The following is a 14126-nucleotide window of genomic DNA, read 5'->3' on the forward strand; positions in this document are numbered from 1 at the left end:
AACAATTAGGTTTATTTTATTGATTAATACGCTTTTTACTTTCTCATTTAATGCCTTTACTTTTATTTAGAAAATGTCAGAAAATTGTGAAAAATGTTTCTAATAAGTTTCAAATTATTGGCCCATTACTCTAATATACAACGAAGAAATAATCAGACTCTCAAGTTTGATAAGATAGAACTGAAAAATATGTTTTGGTCATTTTTGCTTTACTAATTACTTAAACGATTAACTGAATTAACTGAACTAATTGATTAATTGACTAACTATGCAGCTTTTTTTTTACAAATAAAGCTTGATTTTATGATCCATCTTTTTGAAGCAGTCTAATTGTTATATTTGTTATATTTATTTATATTTATATTTATATCAGCTTATGTTTTTTTATTTTTAGATATTGTCAACGCATGACTACCCTTAATTTTGTCCCACACTTAACATCACATGTAATTATATGTTCCCACTCTGCACATATAAGTGCCAAAGGGCCACATAAAACTCTAGTGCACTCTCAGAGAACAGCGCGCTCGATGTAAAGCGGAGCATGACTCTCAGAAACCTGCTGACTTTATGGTGAATCAGGGAGTATAATTCCTTTATGACCATCAAGTGTAACAAATAAAGTTAAGGGCCTCCTCAGAGGTCCAGTTGTTCTAGCCGGGAAGTGAGCACCAGCCCTCCTCTCTAACCTGCCACATCTAAAAGGAGATTATTGTGTATTCCGCTTTACACCGAACTCCTGGAGGAATGTTTGCCTATTTATTGAGCTCCGGCATCTTGTTAAAAACTATTCTCTTTCATTTCTGTTGTCTCCTCAAGAGACAGGGTAGCTACTTAGAATGGCACTGTTTTTCAGCTGGAGGTGCCAATTCTCCAGATAACACTGTTTGACTCTAATTGTGCAGCATCCTTTGCATCGATGCCTTTTCTGTTGATAAATTGGATTCATGCAGATTGAGCAAAGTAATTTAATCACCAGGGAAGATGAATTCTTTTGAAGTTTTTCGGTGTCTCTTACTTCTATGTATTTATCTCCTTAAAGTAAAAAGTGTTAATGTAAAGAGACAAGAATAGTTTTAGACTTTAAAGAAATTCCTTTTAAGAAAAAGGATCTGGCTGCCTGTTTGATGTGTGGCAGGCTGCAGTCATGTACTAGAGGGGTGATGGCTGATCCTCCATGTAGGTCAGAAATTGCTTTTGTTCAGTTGTCATTACAAACACTGAAGTGAAGAGTCCAGCAGAGACAGACATGATGTCTTGTCTTAGTCAATAGCTCAGTATCTGTTTTTGTTATCTTCTTGTTGAGCAGAGCTCAGCTGTCAAAGGATCCTATGATCTAATTTACTTGAATGTATTTCCTCTTTGTGGTTGAACCCACTAACCCCCCTGACCACAGCTACAAAAGATCATCTGTGTATACGGTGCTTTTTTGGCCACTGATGATTGAGTTGATTTGATTTGACTAAAACATTTATAAAAAAGGGTGTCGCTGTTCATTAGACAAATCATAAACAATTAACACTTCCCTATTTAGCAGTATAACGCTAAGAACAACAACTACAATATTCCAGGGAGAAAACGAGGAGAGGCCTTGTGTTCACTATGTTACTTCCAATGAATCCAGAAAGCTTGTAATATATCTAATGCACTGTAATACTTTTGTATAAATAATTGATTATTATGGCGACATAGGAATTTAACTGTGCATCATTGACTGTTGTGTTTATATTAATGTTTGTCATTGTGATATGTTTGCAATATTTGTTACTTTTGGGATATGTATAATGAGTACAAGGAGCAAGCAGTGAGTTTTTTAACAAGTCAGCATTTTAAACCAACATGTCTAAATTAGGTCTTTGAATTATCTTCTTGCCTGAAGACCTTTTTCTTTTTCCTTAAGGCTATAGAAGCAGTGAGGAGTGAGTAAATGTCAAAAATAAAATAGATTAATAAACTACAGACGTGTATTATTTATATTTATATTTTGGGGGTAATTATCTCCTCCAAAAATCCTGTTGCTCTCTGGGTTTTTGTTTTACCCGAATAATTCCTATCTGTTCTTTTAAACTGCTATGATTAATATCAAACTAAATACAATAACAACGACTTTTAGACATTTAAATCTGAGATATAAGCTTAATCATATCAAAGCACAAGTACAAGCACACTTCAAATTAGGATAGACTAAAACAATTGCTTTACCTGGACCATATCTGTGTTTTTTCTTCAAAATTATTTGATTTACATTGAATTAGATTGATAAGATTGATTATCTGAAATAACAAAGATAATCAGCATATTAACAAATAGTTATTTCTTTGGACTTCATTTAGTTTTAGCTAAAGCCAATCTCATTAGCTTTAGGACACTTTCTTTAGCTGCTGACCACAGAAATTGTGTGGCATAATGATTTTATTGATATGGCAAAACTAATGTGAGCAAATAAAGTCTAGATTATAAGCAATTAAGTGTATATCTTAGTTACAATTTATTTCTTTACATGGAACTGAAGTTTGATCCAACAGGTCACCGTTTGTGTGTGTGTGTAGGTGTGTGTGAGGTGTGAATTTTGAAGGTGACCACATATCAGAGCATTGTTTGCAGTGGATGACACAGACTTCACATTACATTTTGATGTTATCTCCTTCAACATGCAGCTCTTTGGAATCAATTTCCTCTACATCCCTCATGAATAGAGCCAGTTCATCGGAAAACATTTATCTCTGGATGTGATCAAATGACTTATCAAATGATATTCTCTGAATAGTTGTCAGTTTCAGTTTCTCAAAGTGGTGCAGGAGACTGAATGTCTGATTTGAAGCTGCTTTCACACTAAGTGTTGAGAACCTGCTTTTAATTTGAATGATGACGACGACTGTCTTTAAAAAGTGGATGCAGCAAATTGCTCATTTTTAATCCTTTTAGACCTCAGAACTGCCTTTGAAACCATTAATCATCTCGTTTCAATTTGAACGCAACGAGCACTGGGTGGTGGTACCTGCCCCCCTGATTCATCCCTCTCCTTAAACAGAAAGTTTAATTTCCCCAGTGTAAACTCATCTTTCTCTTTAGTGAACATTATATCTGGAGTTTCTCAGGGCTCGGTCTTGGGTCCACCTTATTTATAAATGACTTACCCTGGGCCTGATAATTTGTGTATACAGTTTGAACCACACTAGTGCAGCAGGTTTGGGTATTGCAGTAATGAGCTGTTGGCCTGTCACTTTGGCCCAAACGAAATTATTTCAAAAAGCTGAATAAATTGACACAAAATTCTGTACCCGCATTTAAGGGTGAATGTTGTAGACTTTGGTGATCTACTGCTTTTTCTTTACAATGTAGTTGTGATTTGTTGTTTTGAGTGAAACGTCAAGATAACTGTTGGTTCTTTTCAATCATATCATATAATCTTTATCATTAGGGTTTATGCACTCGTAGATGTTTCCAGATTTATTTTGAGCACATAGAAGATTTATCCTTGATGATGATGTAAATGTAGATATGGAAAGTTTATAATTGACATTGGAAAAAGTAGTTGACAAAACAGTCTTGACCACAAGATTCATGTCATTCTGAAGAATTTTTTTGAATCTTCCTCAGCAGATCACATCTGCAAATAGATTAAATGACGAATGGCAAATTAAAAGTCTTCTGTCATCTGTATGACCAATCACAGTAAATATGTTTTTGTCACAAAAGGCTCAAAAAGTGATACATTTGAAAAGACTGGCTTAGTAATGTAGTGTTAATGGGCAAAAGTGAGCTTTCAAAAAATTTCATTTTAACATATGCATGTCTTAATTGGCATTAAAAACTTTTAGAAAAAACTTTTTTAAGTCAAAAAAATTATAAGACTTTTACACCAGTAATTCTGTATGACCTGGTCTCCTTCATCACTATGAATAGATAATATTGGAGGTATTTTTATTTTGTATTTATGACAAGAAGACGCTTTTGATCGTTATTTTCAGCTGCTGTGTTTTCAAAAACATGAAGTATTAATATTTTCCTCATTTAGAAAGACAACACAAAACTTGGTATGTCTCCTTCAGAGGATGTTTTGACAGCCGTCAGAAGTCACAAGCAAATTGATCCCACTGGAGCTTCACATATCCTGTGTGTGTTCAAATGAGAGGTAGGTTTTCCGTAATTGCTTATCAAAATGATTTTGAGACACCAACAGTTCCTTGGTCTTCCACCAAATTAGAATAAAAGTGTGAATAAAAGTTATCAGCATCTGATAATGATAGAAAAATAAGAGGGAAAAGACACAACTGGAGAAGAACAATGAGAAATTAGTAAACTAACGTATGGACACGTCAGAATCTCTGAATACGAGTTGGAAAATGTTTGCTTTAATTGCAGCACACATACTTGTTTGTCTCCCGGGATCTTTAAGGTAACTCCATCCTACTTGTGATTGCGACAGGCCGGGCAGAAGCCCCACATCCTAATGCTGGTTCCCCACGTTGAGAGGCGACAATGAACATTCCTGTGAGCAACAAATTAACAATCGGTCGGTCTAAGCCATTTGCATATTTACCATTTGTTAGTGTTCAATTGCAAATGTGGCTGCGTTCATTCACATCCAGATAAGAAGGAGAAATTACAAAACAGAAGGCATCAGATTTTAAAAGACAAACCATCAGGGAAATGAGATTTACTTTGTAATTGTACGGCTGTGTCCCAAGTTATTTATTCTAATTAATATCTTCCATGTGTTTACCTGTTGTGGGAACCATAGTGCATCTCAATGCCTTTTGTTTTCAATCTATTACATACACTGAATATAGAACATGTTCAGGCACTTTTCATTATGTCCAATGATGTGGTGTCTTGAGGTAAAAGCTATTACCCTCAATTGATTTCTCTCTCTGAATCTATAGTAATGACACAAGAAGAGACAGGTGAAGAATGGCAGATGGCTCGGAAACAGATCCACAGGACAATACAGAAACGTGAATTGTGCCTAAAAAGAGGTTGCAGGTAAATACAAGATGGACAGCTGCACATTCATGTTGCATTATTTAGATCACTGATTACCTCTGAGCTCTGTCAGCAGTGCCCAGTGGGGTGTGTGAGAGTGTGAGTATGAGATGATCCCTGAGAGGCCAGCAGACCGAGCCAGTGACCTAATTATGATGAATCAAAGCCGGGGAAAGCTGTCTGGCCACCAGCCGTTTCTAAGTGGTTTTACACTCCACAGCAACAGCACGAACAGCCTAAACAAAACAAGAAAACACAAGAGATGCTCTTGGCACGCAGAGGTGCTAGGTACACTAGTTAAAACTCCTTTAAGTAGTAGGAGCTGCATTTAAACAAGCGAGACAGGTTCTGTTGTTTCTGAAACCTTTTCAAAGAAATTGTTTGATATTTAACAATATTTATCAAGTTGGCTTATCATATAAATGACATATAAATGCTTCCACAGTGTACCTGAAAATGTCTAACTGTTCCAGTAGAAAAGGCAGCTTGGCTTAGTCTTGTGCAGTGTGAAGATGGTTTTACTCCTCCAAGGTAACAGGTGTATACTGTTTCATGGATTAAATACATTATTTTTTTGTGTTATTTTATTATCTGTATGCTTTTTTCTCGGGGTGAGTTCAATGAGAAGATCAACACCTTTCTCATTCCGTACTGTCAAGATGAAGGTACAGCCAGACACCAATCACCTTATCATTGTTAAGCACAGACTGTGAGAAACACTTACTCTTTCCAAAGGTATAAGCCAAGAAGCACATTTGTTTAAGCCATAAAAAACACATTTTATAAAACGAGTGGTTATTCAACTAGTGTATTTATTGGCCTGGGGTATATAAACTAAAAGAAAACATTTATCACATGTTAATTAGGGACTTGACTGACTCTGTTATCTTCAGGTGGATTTATTTGCTGCTTTAGACAGCTGCAGGTTAGCTCTTTCCTCCTGTCTCCAGTCTGTAAGCTGAGCCCAGCTAACCAGCTCCTGGACGTGCCCTTAACACATACAGCAGAACAATAATATCTGCTTTTTATCTCAATGCCTGCGACTAGTTTCCAAAATGTTGAACTACTCCTTCATTGCAAAAGCTAACTGGATCAAAATTGTGTGAATTTGTCATAAGAATATGCATAGCCCTGTTTAGTCAACGGTATTGACATCAAAGAGCAGCTGTTCAGGGACACACACATTACTGCGTGACCTGTCTTAACTTATGGGTAAATTGTGAAACCGAACACTCTGGGTGCTTGAGAAAGGCTGTGCTGTAGTTTGGCATGACATTGGGCCTCTGAGTGGTATTAGCTGCCATCCAGATCACATTTAATACTTCAATGTGTGGCACTGAAGATTTTCGGAGGGTGGAAGGGAATCAAAGATGGATATATTGGCCTTCAACCGTGACGCAGTCTGAAATTAGTCTACAATATCCACTGTGACACATTCTGCAAAGAGCCAGTGGCAGCTTCTCCACAGATAGTTAGAATTTTTCCCCCTCTGTCTACTTGTTATCTGATCATCAGGGAAAGGGTGAGTATGGAGAACAAACAAAAGGTGCTTGAATAAACTAGCTCCCGGCCACATTATTCAGATGCTGGGTATTGTACTCCGCTGACAAGCCTCGACAAGATGTGAACCTGCAGACAAGCTTCTCAGGGGATGGGTAGGACTCCTTTGCTCAACAAAGATTTTAGCAGATATACACAAGAAAAAGTTATGTAGATAATGTTTACTGCTGCATAATGCTCACCCAAGCCACAAATCATAACAAGTGCGCTACATACAATCACACAACTAAAATAATAGACAGAAAAGATGTTATGCAAAGTAATAGAGCGGTGCAGCCATGAATACATTGTGTAAAATGATTTTGTTGAAACTGCTCTAAATGTAGTTATTTGTTCAGCTTCGTGGTTCATTTGTTTTCTGTTGACTGGACTATGATCTAAGGGAACATGTTCCTAATATTTTGTAAATCCTAATAACACCCACGTCAAAGCAAAAACTAGAAACACCCTGTCATACAATCAGAAACACTTTTACCCCACAATTAATAAAGCAGTGTTATACGTGTATTTGTTATATCTTTATCACTTAGTGGATTTAGTGAGGATCTAATTTTATTTTATATATGTATATACTGAAAATGTATTTCAACTGAACTACTTGAAAAGTGTAGAGAGCCATTAAAATGTTAACGTGACATGTGTAACAACAACAATTGAAAAAAATCAGGGATAGATTGGGGGTCCATCCTAGGTCCACATACACAAACAGACAACCATTCACATTTAGCCCACCACATAGAAAGGCCACAACCACACAGTAAATAAGCAAATTGGTTTTGCATTACTATCCTATTTATGCTTTAAACCACACATTGCAATATTAATTTACAGGGGTGTCCATTTGTTCAAGGTGCATAACATTACACGTCACATTTTTCTCTGATCTTGTTTTGACCTTTGGCAAAAACATTATGACCCTTACTGATCCAACTGGACAAACATTTAGTCAGATTTTTGCCGTTGACATATTGGTTAGTCTTAAAGTACTGGTCATAAAATAGTTCTGGAAATTCAAGAAAATGTATAAATCTTCCTTTAGAATGAATGCATTGATTGTGGACACTCTGTGAACCCTCAGGCTACAACATTTCAAGGGTGTACACATAATGTGTGATAACTGGATCCCCTTAAGATTTCTTGTGATATTTATGAGCACTAAAGGATGGACCCCTGGCTGTTTTGACCTGTTGTCCTTTACTCCTGCCAAAATTTCGGCACTTATATACTGAAGAATTTCAAGGTATACAGTATGTGAATGGAATTTACTGAGCAGTTTCCCGTTGAGTTACTCATTTGGTCTGTGCACTTTATAACCCTGTTATCAGTGTGATGAGCCAAAAAGCCAACGCTTTGAACAGCATGAACCAGGGCCAAACTAAGAAAAAGTTTATGGCACAATATGGACATCTTTTATAGTTGTTTTCATTTAAAAGAACACAGCGTGGAGTCTGTGCTTTCATTGCCCAAGAAGCATCATTCGTAAAGATTTTATGGGTTACTTAAAAATGTATGGGTTATTTTTACGTTTGTGCATCTTCTGTAAAAACAGAAGAGGTGCTAGGATCCAAAATTACAATGGTGACACATTTTGATTGGATGCCATCTGCGTGTCTATAAACATATGGCAGAATTGCACCAGTCATTAAAAACACTTTCTGACTAGTGACTAGTTTTCAGCTTGAGATGTCTCCGTGATCACTGGAACAGAAAAGATACAAACCATGTTTTACAACTGGATCCAACAAAACCGTCCACAACCAAGTGAAATCTCCTCTGGGACTGCCAGTTTTTATTCTTATTGAACAGGACTTGCTCTTGTTAGTTTCCCGTTTTTCAAGAGGAATCGGCAACATTGCAGCAATGTGAGATTTTAAACATAACCCAGCAGGAAGCTGAGTACTTGTATGCAGTGATATTTTGCAATTACAAGACTTATAAACACTGCATCAATGTTACAATGAGAGGATCCCCTCTGAGAAACAGATTGTTTGTCTTTCCAAGCTAGTAGTCACAGTCCCCCCTGCCATAAATATCTTCTGTCATTGGTGCATTCCTCTGCCTTCACTGCAGCCTTTGAGTATTTTCCGAGATTGCCTGGTCTGCACTGATGCCTTCATTCCAATGGACTGATCACAAGAGACCTGATCCAGCTGTGTGTCATGAGCCGCAGACTGAACTACAGCTGATAAGAGAGAAGACACTGAGTGATGTGGGATGAGGTCTGACTTTAAAGGCAGCAAGCAACATTTGGATTGTATTATTGAGATAATGCTAATGATGTTCAGGTTAACACTAATCTAGGCCTCTTTGATTCAAGCTGCACTGAAGAACCATGTGCTACAGTTAACTGATGATAGCTTCAGTATGAGACATGCCACTTAGCACAGGAATGGATGTGAATTGAGAGCCCGTAGGGGCAGACACGTCATCATCCCACAACAGTAGTGTTAGTTGCCACAGGCAGCTGGAATGTTCCACTGGGATGATAGAAGGTGTGCCCAATCACACAACAACATCCCTCCAATTCTCTCAACACCACTCTTTCCCATAAACATGCCTCCTGGTTGAACCCCACTCCAAGAACTAATCCCCCGGTCTGAGCTAACCAGTCAGTCGAGACAAATGGTGAAGATCTGCCTCCTAGTGAAGATGCAGCAGGTGCCGTGCTGTCAAAAGCCACTTCACACCTCCTCTCTCTCACACACCACTGCCACTGTCCGCCCCTCCTCCCCGTCACGAGCCCCTGTCGCTCTCTCTGCGGGAGAGGACAGGGGGACTCTCCAGGGTCTGCTTTGTTATCAGCATGCTGCAGCTTTGAAGTGAGCTGGGCCAGAATCTGGACTGCGTTTACTCGAAGACATCTCCCTTGTTGTGTGTGTCAGCCTGAGGTGATTACGGCTCAGCGAGTAGCCCTGACCGTGATGACACGGTGGGGTAGGCGTGGAGAAGTAGGCACGGCCCTGAGTACATCAGCGTCTGGGGCTGCTCTTACTCATTAGGATGTGGTGTAGACAACAAGCTCCCATGAGGGCTCTGCTTGCACATGCACAATTTGTTTAAAGAAGCAACGTCCATGGCCAATAATGTCCTATGATTGCATTGTTATCGTGAGGTGCAGGACTGTTGTGCCATTTTCACTGTGGGGTGTCACATCAAAGACTTGTTAACCAAAGCCACACAATTTGAATACATTTTTTTTTCTAACATAATTCAAACGAACACTACGTTTTCGTTGTTATTTGCTATAGTAATGCATTTTATGTTTATTCTGGTTCAGGAGTTTGATAAAGAACCAGTGGGTTACAGTAGGACACAAAACCTATTTTTGTGTTCATTTTGCTCTTTGATTTTGAGGCGAAGTTTGCAAAACATTTTTGTTCAAGCCGTTATTTAGAAGATTAGTTTAACATTATGCTTCTTTGTTCGTTGGTCGGAGTTACATAAGAAAATTGATAGCCTTCTTTAATGGGGGTTTTATGAGTTTAATGGGAGTTTATTGATTTCCTTCCAAGATGCACCAAGGGGCCATTAGGGGCCGCTTTTCCCATATTTTCTTTTGGGGTACCCCGACATTTGCATGATTTGTCTCTCCTGACAGTGTGCCAGAACAATAGTCAGGATACAGTTAACTTAGCTTAATGTAAAGGATGGAAACAGAACCCTGCTAGCCTGACTCGATTTAGAAAAACACTTACAAAATGGGACCCATGAAGTCACATGTGGTAGTTTTATGGATGGTATGTGTGTATATAAGGATATGTGTATTTCTTGGCTGGAAGTTAAATAGCAAGGTTCTTTCTTAAGCTTTAAGAAAATTAATTTTTTTAAACGAGGGTGACAAAATTCAGTAACAGTATTTTTGTTCAGCAAGAGTGAAGTGAGGAGGGCGTTGAAGAGGATGAAGAGTGGAAAGGCAGTTGGTCCTGATGACATACCTGTGGAGGTATGGAGTCTAGGAGAGGTGGCAGTAGAGTTTCTGACTACTTTGTTTAACAAGATCTTGGAGAGTGAGAGGATGCTGAGGACTGGAGGAGAAGTGTACTGGTTTTAAGAAGAAGGGAGATGTGCAGAGCTGTGGCACCTACAGTAGAATAAAGCTGATGAGCCACACAATGAAGTTGTGGGAAAGAGTAGTGGAAGCTCGGCTAAGGGCAGAGGTGAACATTTGTGAGCAGCAATATGGTTTCCTGCCTAGAAAGAGAACAACAGATGCAGTATTTGCTTTGAGGATGCTGATGGAGAAGTACAGAGAGGGTCAGAGGGAGTTGCATTGTGTCTTTGTAGATTTAGAGAAAGCGTCTGACAGGGTGCAGAGAGAGGAGCTGTGGTATTGTATGAGGACGTCTGGAGCGGCAGAGAAGTATGTTAGAGTGGTGCAGAACATGTATGAGAGCTGTAAGACCGTGGTGAGGTGAGCTATAGGTGTGACAGAGGAGTTCAAGGTGGAGGTGGGTCTGCATCAAGGATCAGCTCTGAGCCCCTTCTTGTTTGCTCTGGTGATGGACAGGCTGACAGATGAGGTTAGACAGGAATCTTCATGGACTATGATGTTTGCAGATGACATTGTGATTTGTAGTGAGAGCAGGGAGCAGGTGGAGGAAAATCTAGAGAGGTGGAGGTCTGCTCTGGAAAACAGAGGAATGAAGCTTAGCTGCAGCAAGACAGAATACATGTGTGTGAATGAGAGGGACCCAGGTGGAACGTTGAGGTTACAGGGAGCAGAGGTGAAGAAGGTGCAGGACTTTAAGTACTTAGGGTCAACGGTTCAGAGCACGGAGAGTGTGGAAAAGAGGTGAAGAGGCGAGTGCAGGCAGGTTGGAAAGGGTGGAGAAAAGTGTCAGGTGTGTTGTGTGATAAAAGAGTATCAGCAAGAATGAAAGGAAAGATGTTAAAGACGGTGGTGAGACCAGAGATGTTGTTCGGCTTAGAGACAGTGGCACTGAAGAAAAGACAGGAGGGAGAGCTGGAAGTAGTGGAGCTTAAGATGTTGAGGTTCTCTTTGGAAGTTACGAGGATGGACAGGATCAGGAATGAGGACATCAGAGGGACCGTTCATGTTAGATGTTTTGGAGATAAAGTCAGAGATACCAGATTGAGGTGGTTTGGACATGTTCAGAGGAGAAACTGGGAATATATCGGTAGAAGGATGCTGAGGTTGGAGCTGCCAGGCAGGAGGTCTAGAGGAAGAACAAAGAGGAGATTTATGGATGTAGTGAGAGAGGACATGAAGTTAGTTGGTGTGAGAGAAGAGGATGCAGAGGACAGGGTTAGTTGGAGGAACATGATTTGTTATGGTGACCCCTGACAGGAAACAGCCCAAAGGAAAAGAAGATTTTTTTTTTCTCTCTGTTGACAAATCACATCACAATATCAAAGCCAACAATGCATCAGTTCCTTCTTCAGCACCTTCAAACCTTCTACTCTTGTCCAAGCCTATAGTCTTTAGTCTAACCTATAATGTAAATTTACGTCACACTGGGACTTTTAACTGGTGGGTACACTGTCCGCTATGGTGGTTCCTATAAGTTATCTGCATACTTTTTGGGGGGCTAAATTGGGTACGGTGGAAATCTTCTACTAACCTACTCTGGCAACAGCCCTGACAGCCATGACAACACTTTCAATTTACAAACAGAAAGGCAGACTCACACCATGGTGCATTTAAAAAACTAAAATTCCACATGCCATGAAGTTCCCAGCATCAATGCTAAGCACCAAAGCAGTTTTGTGGTAGTGGCCACCAGTAGTGATGCTGATCCATGTATGATCCTGTAACACACAACCACAATTTTCTAAGCATCAAAAACTGAACTTATTTTATCATCAGAATGTAATTATTTGGTCCAATATATTTTGGAAAGTGCACGAAAGCCATAGTTATTTTTTATTCCCATGCATGTGCGCACTGAGCCAACAGCTGCACGTCAAAGAGGTTGCTAGTTTGCATAAACTTATAGGCCCAAAGAAACGTGGAAGTATGAGAATGATCCAGGTGTTTTAAAAGGCTAGAATGTGGAAGAATTTTTTTTTTTCTTGACACTGAGCAACTTTGACAATAGTGAATTGGCGTCATGATTTGATCCAGCATACACTTCTAGTAGACTAATGTTTAAGGTGTGTACCACATAGTCAGAAAAAAAACAATTATTTTAAATAATGTATGTCATTTATAATCTCAATTCAATTCAAATCGTTTCAATTTTACATTAAGTGAAGAATTTGATGATGGTCACAAGCTTACAAAGCTTTGGTCCGACAATAATGTTGTTCTTCGTCTCAATGTTGTTACCGTGTGTGTCCCTGAAAGAGGTGGTCTCTGTTGATTCTTACTTAATAACACTCAAACAGGAGTAAAAAGGTTAATTTGTTTGGAAACTATTTTTAGCTGTGGATTAATACACTACAGCGTATGTTTGCCACAGCAGGCTGCTGTTCGTGGAATTCAATCAAAATAAACTTTAGTGGCTCATAGTAGATGGAAGACGATGCATTTCTATGTTTTTAATGACAAAAGAGATCTTTGGTACAGAGGAATAAGTTGGATCCATTGGCTACTCGGGCATTATTGGTTAATACGATGACCTAATTGTTGGTTTCGGTTTTTCTTGCTATTTGCTGATAATAGGAAAAATATAAGGTTGCTCAAATTCTTAGCGGTATATGTGTGTGTACATATACAGTAGGCCATTTCAGCCCACCATGAGAAATGTCCTCAGTCTGCAAACTAAAAAAAGGAAACTATATTTGCATTGCCAATTACATTTTAGCAGCTGTGCTTTTAACTGACAACTCAAACAAACCAAATCTACAGTCTTTCCAGAAACACTGCTCAATCTCACTTGGTGATACTGCAAAAACAATTTTCCTATCTTCACCCCGCTCAGAAAAACAACATGTTTTTGCCGCTCTCAGAATACCAATTAACTGCTTGAGCCTTCACACCAATGGAAATATAGGAAATTCTTTGAAACGTCATGCCGTCAGGTTTAAATGTCAAAATGCACGACACTGGGTTGGTTAAAGATCATGTCATGCAACCACAACAATGTGTCTTTAGCTTCGAACACATTCGTGATGTAAATGTTAGCATGAAGTCAAAGGTCAGACTCCACCTAATGCTACTGAAGCCCTGTGGAGTGGCAGCCTCACAGATCCCCAGTGCATGGACTCTGTAATCTGGAACTAAAATGACATTGGAGATTGGTGCATTGCAAAAGGGCAGGCATCCCCCTTTCAGGCCTGGTGTAGTTGTCAGAGAGGATGTGTAAGCTCTCTGTCAGAGTAATGCCGTGGAAATAAGTCTTGCATCATCTGTAATATCCTGTGAGGTATATTTTCTAATGGTGTGCATCATTTGAGGGTATTACAAAGTGACATGTTGTGAAATCCTGTGCTCTTTGTGCTGACTGGAGTTTTTTTTATTAATATTATTTTTGGAAAGGCACATCTAAAACAAAATGCAAGCACAATTAGGATATTGTCTTGTCTGTCTCTTTTTAAACTTCCTCCAGTCAGTTTGAACAGTTATACAGATTTTATAGATAGTCTCACTTGTAAATGAATAATTACCCGTCTGCTTT

The sequence above is a fragment of the Channa argus genome, chromosome 14 (assembly GCF_033026475.1).
Source record: "Channa argus isolate prfri chromosome 14, Channa argus male v1.0, whole genome shotgun sequence".
In the NCBI taxonomy this organism is placed as follows: domain Eukaryota; kingdom Metazoa; phylum Chordata; class Actinopteri; order Anabantiformes; family Channidae; genus Channa; species Channa argus.